Source organism: Leiobunum rupestre, chromosome 1 (assembly GCF_980474605.1).
Source record: "Leiobunum rupestre chromosome 1, qqLeiRupe1.1.hap1, whole genome shotgun sequence".
Classification (NCBI taxonomy): Eukaryota; Metazoa; Arthropoda; class Arachnida; order Opiliones; family Sclerosomatidae; genus Leiobunum; species Leiobunum rupestre.
The window spans coordinates 1-4,798 of record NC_143384.1 but is presented as its reverse complement, the minus strand read 5'-3'; positions in this window follow the sequence as shown (position 1 = coordinate 4,798).

Below are 4,798 nucleotides of genomic sequence, written 5' to 3'. Positions count from 1 at the left end.
TTAGGTTAGGTTAGGTTAGGTTAGGTTAGGTTAGGTTAGGTTAGGTTAGGTTAGGTTAGGTTAGGTTAGGTTAGGTTAGGTTAGGTTAGGTTAGGTTAGGTTAGGTTAGGTTAGGTTAGGTTAGGTTAGGTTAGGTTAGGTTAGGTTAGGTTAGGTTAGGTTAGGTTAGGTTAGGTTAGGTTAGGTTAGGTTAGGTTAGGTTAGGTTAGGTTAGGTTAGGTTAGGTTAGGTTAGGTTAGGTTAGGTTAGGTTAGGTTAGGTTAGGTTAGGTTAGGTTAGGTTAGGTTAGGTTAGGTTAGGTTAGGTTAGGTTAGGTTAGGTTAGGTTAGGTTAGGTTAGGTTAGGTTAGGTTAGGTTAGGTTAGGTTAGGTTAGGTTAGGTTAGGTTAGGTTAGGTTAGGTTAGGTTAGGTTAGGTTAGGTTAGGTTAGGTTAGGTTAGGTTAGGTTAGGTTAGGTTAGGTTAGGTTAGGTTAGGTTAGGTTAGGTTAGGTTAGGTTAGGTTAGGTTAGGTTAGGTTAGGTTAGGTTAGGTTAGGTTAGGTTAGGTTAGGTTAGGTTAGGTTAGGTTAGGTTAGGTTAGGTTAGGTTAGGTTAGGTTAGGTTAGGTTAGGTTAGGTTAGGTTAGGTTAGGTTAGGTTAGGTTAGGTTAGGTTAGGTTAGGTTAGGTTAGGTTAGGTTAGGTTAGGTTAGGTTAGGTTAGGTTAGGTTAGGTTAGGTTAGGTTAGGTTAGGTTAGGTTAGGTTAGGTTAGGTTAGGTTAGGTTAGGTTAGGTTAGGTTAGGTTAGGTTAGGTTAGGTTAGGTTAGGTTAGGTTAGGTTAGGTTAGGTTAGGTTAGGTTAGGTTAGGTTAGGTTAGGTTAGGTTAGGTTAGGTTAGGTTAGGTTAGGTTAGGTTAGGTTAGGTTAGGTTAGGTTAGGTTAGGTTAGGTTAGGTTAGGTTAGGTTAGGTTAGGTTAGGTTAGGTTAGGTTAGGTTAGGTTAGGTTAGGTTAGGTTAGGTTAGGTTAGGTTAGGTTAGGTTAGGTTAGGTTAGGTTAGGTTAGGTTAGGTTAGGTTAGGTTAGGTTAGGTTAGGTTAGGTTAGGTTAGGTTAGGTTAGGTTAGGTTAGGTTAGGTTAGGTTAGGTTAGGTTAGGTTAGGTTAGGTTAGGTTAGGTTAGGTTAGGTTAGGTTAGGTTAGGTTAGGTTAGGTTAGGTTAGGTTAGGTTAGGTTAGGTTAGGTTAGGTTAGGTTAGGTTAGGTTAGGTTAGGTTAGGTTAGGTTAGGTTAGGTTAGGTTAGGTTAGGTTAGGTTAGGTTAGGTTAGGTTAGGTTAGGTTAGGTTAGGTTAGGTTAGGTTAGGTTAGGTTAGGTTAGGTTAGGTTAGGTTAGGTTAGGTTAGGTTAGGTTAGGTTAGGTTAGGTTAGGTTAGGTTAGGTTAGGTTAGGTTAGGTTAGGTTAGGTTAGGTTAGGTTAGGTTAGGTTAGGTTAGGTTAGGTTAGGTTAGGTTAGGTTAGGTTAGGTTAGGTTAGGTTAGGTTAGGTTAGGTTAGGTTAGGTTAGGTTAGGTTAGGTTAGGTTAGGTTAGGTTAGGTTAGGTTAGGTTAGGTTAGGTTAGGTTAGGTTAGGTTAGGTTAGGTTAGGTTAGGTTAGGTTAGGTTAGGTTAGGTTAGGTTAGGTTAGGTTAGGTTAGGTTAGGTTAGGTTAGGTTAGGTTAGGTTAGGTTAGGTTAGGTTAGGTTAGGTTAGGTTAGGTTAGGTTAGGTTAGGTTAGGTTAGGTTAGGTTAGGTTAGGTTAGGTTAGGTTAGGTTAGGTTAGGTTAGGTTAGGTTAGGTTAGGTTAGGTTAGGTTAGGTTAGGTTAGGTTAGGTTAGGTTAGGTTAGGTTAGGTTAGGTTAGGTTAGGTTAGGTTAGGTTAGGTTAGGTTAGGTTAGGTTAGGTTAGGTTAGGTTAGGTTAGGTTAGGTTAGGTTAGGTTAGGTTAGGTTAGGTTAGGTTAGGTTAGGTTAGGTTAGGTTAGGTTAGGTTAGGTTAGGTTAGGTTAGGTTAGGTTAGGTTAGGTTAGGTTAGGTTAGGTTAGGTTAGGTTAGGTTAGGTTAGGTTAGGTTAGGTTAGGTTAGGTTAGGTTAGGTTAGGTTAGGTTAGGTTAGGTTAGGTTAGGTTAGGTTAGGTTAGGTTAGGTTAGGTTAGGTTAGGTTAGGTTAGGTTAGGTTAGGTTAGGTTAGGTTAGGTTAGGTTAGGTTAGGTTAGGTTAGGTTAGGTTAGGTTAGGTTAGGTTAGGTTAGGTTAGGTTAGGTTAGGTTAGGTTAGGTTAGGTTAGGTTAGGTTAGGTTAGGTTAGGTTAGGTTAGGTTAGGTTAGGTTAGGTTAGGTTAGGTTAGGTTAGGTTAGGTTAGGTTAGGTTAGGTTAGGTTAGGTTAGGTTAGGTTAGGTTAGGTTAGGTTAGGTTAGGTTAGGTTAGGTTAGGTTAGGTTAGGTTAGGTTAGGTTAGGTTAGGTTAGGTTAGGTTAGGTTAGGTTAGGTTAGGTTAGGTTAGGTTAGGTTAGGTTAGGTTAGGTTAGGTTAGGTTAGGTTAGGTTAGGTTAGGTTAGGTTAGGTTAGGTTAGGTTAGGTTAGGTTAGGTTAGGTTAGGTTAGGTTAGGTTAGGTTAGGTTAGGTTAGGTTAGGTTAGGTTAGGTTAGGTTAGGTTAGGTTAGGTTAGGTTAGGTTAGGTTAGGTTAGGTTAGGTTAGGTTAGGTTAGGTTAGGTTAGGTTAGGTTAGGTTAGGTTAGGTTAGGTTAGGTTAGGTTAGGTTAGGTTAGGTTAGGTTAGGTTAGGTTAGGTTAGGTTAGGTTAGGTTAGGTTAGGTTAGGTTAGGTTAGGTTAGGTTAGGTTAGGTTAGGTTAGGTTAGGTTAGGTTAGGTTAGGTTAGGTTAGGTTAGGTTAGGTTAGGTTAGGTTAGGTTAGGTTAGGTTAGGTTAGGTTAGGTTAGGTTAGGTTAGGTTAGGTTAGGTTAGGTTAGGTTAGGTTAGGTTAGGTTAGGTTAGGTTAGGTTAGGTTAGGTTAGGTTAGGTTAGGTTAGGTTAGGTTAGGTTAGGTTAGGTTAGGTTAGGTTAGGTTAGGTTAGGTTAGGTTAGGTTAGGTTAGGTTAGGTTAGGTTAGGTTAGGTTAGGTTAGGTTAGGTTAGGTTAGGTTAGGTTAGGTTAGGTTAGGTTAGGTTAGGTTAGGTTAGGTTAGGTTAGGTTAGGTTAGGTTAGGTTAGGTTAGGTTAGGTTAGGTTAGGTTAGGTTAGGTTAGGTTAGGTTAGGTTAGGTTAGGTTAGGTTAGGTTAGGTTAGGTTAGGTTAGGTTAGGTTAGGTTAGGTTAGGTTAGGTTAGGTTAGGTTAGGTTAGGTTAGGTTAGGTTAGGTTAGGTTAGGTTAGGTTAGGTTAGGTTAGGTTAGGTTAGGTTAGGTTAGGTTAGGTTAGGTTAGGTTAGGTTAGGTTAGGTTAGGTTAGGTTAGGTTAGGTTAGGTTAGGTTAGGTTAGGTTAGGTTAGGTTAGGTTAGGTTAGGTTAGGTTAGGTTAGGTTAGGTTAGGTTAGGTTAGGTTAGGTTAGGTTAGGTTAGGTTAGGTTAGGTTAGGTTAGGTTAGGTTAGGTTAGGTTAGGTTAGGTTAGGTTAGGTTAGGTTAGGTTAGGTTAGGTTAGGTTAGGTTAGGTTAGGTTAGGTTAGGTTAGGTTAGGTTAGGTTAGGTTAGGTTAGGTTAGGTTAGGTTAGGTTAGGTTAGGTTAGGTTAGGTTAGGTTAGGTTAGGTTAGGTTAGGTTAGGTTAGGTTAGGTTAGGTTAGGTTAGGTTAGGTTAGGTTAGGTTAGGTTAGGTTAGGTTAGGTTAGGTTAGGTTAGGTTAGGTTAGGTTAGGTTAGGTTAGGTTAGGTTAGGTTAGGTTAGGTTAGGTTAGGTTAGGTTAGGTTAGGTTAGGTTAGGTTAGGTTAGGTTAGGTTAGGTTAGGTTAGGTTAGGTTAGGTTAGGTTAGGTTAGGTTAGGTTAGGTTAGGTTAGGTTAGGTTAGGTTAGGTTAGGTTAGGTTAGGTTAGGTTAGGTTAGGTTAGGTTAGGTTAGGTTAGGTTAGGTTAGGTTAGGTTAGGTTAGGTTAGGTTAGGTTAGGTTAGGTTAGGTTAGGTTAGGTTAGGTTAGGTTAGGTTAGGTTAGGTTAGGTTAGGTTAGGTTAGGTTAGGTTAGGTTAGGTTAGGTTAGGTTAGGTTAGGTTAGGTTAGGTTAGGTTAGGTTAGGTTAGGTTAGGTTAGGTTAGGTTAGGTTAGGTTAGGTTAGGTTAGGTTAGGTTAGGTTAGGTTAGGTTAGGTTAGGTTAGGTTAGGTTAGGTTAGGTTAGGTTAGGTTAGGTTAGGTTAGGTTAGGTTAGGTTAGGTTAGGTTAGGTTAGGTTAGGTTAGGTTAGGTTAGGTTAGGTTAGGTTAGGTTAGGTTAGGTTAGGTTAGGTTAGGTTAGGTTAGGTTAGGTTAGGTTAGGTTAGGTTAGGTTAGGTTAGGTTAGGTTAGGTTAGGTTAGGTTAGGTTAGGTTAGGTTAGGTTAGGTTAGGTTAGGTTAGGTTAGGTTAGGTTAGGTTAGGTTAGGTTAGGTTAGGTTAGGTTAGGTTAGGTTAGGTTAGGTTAGGTTAGGTTAGGTTAGGTTAGGTTAGGTTAGGTTAGGTTAGGTTAGGTTAGGTTAGGTTAGGTTAGGTTAGGTTAGGTTAGGTTAGGTTAGGTTAGGTTAGGTTAGGTTAGGTTAGGTTAGGTTAGGTTAGGTTAGGTTAGGTTAGGTTAGGTTAGGTTAGGTTAGGTTAGGTTAGGTTAGGTTAGGTTAGGTTAGGTTAGGTTA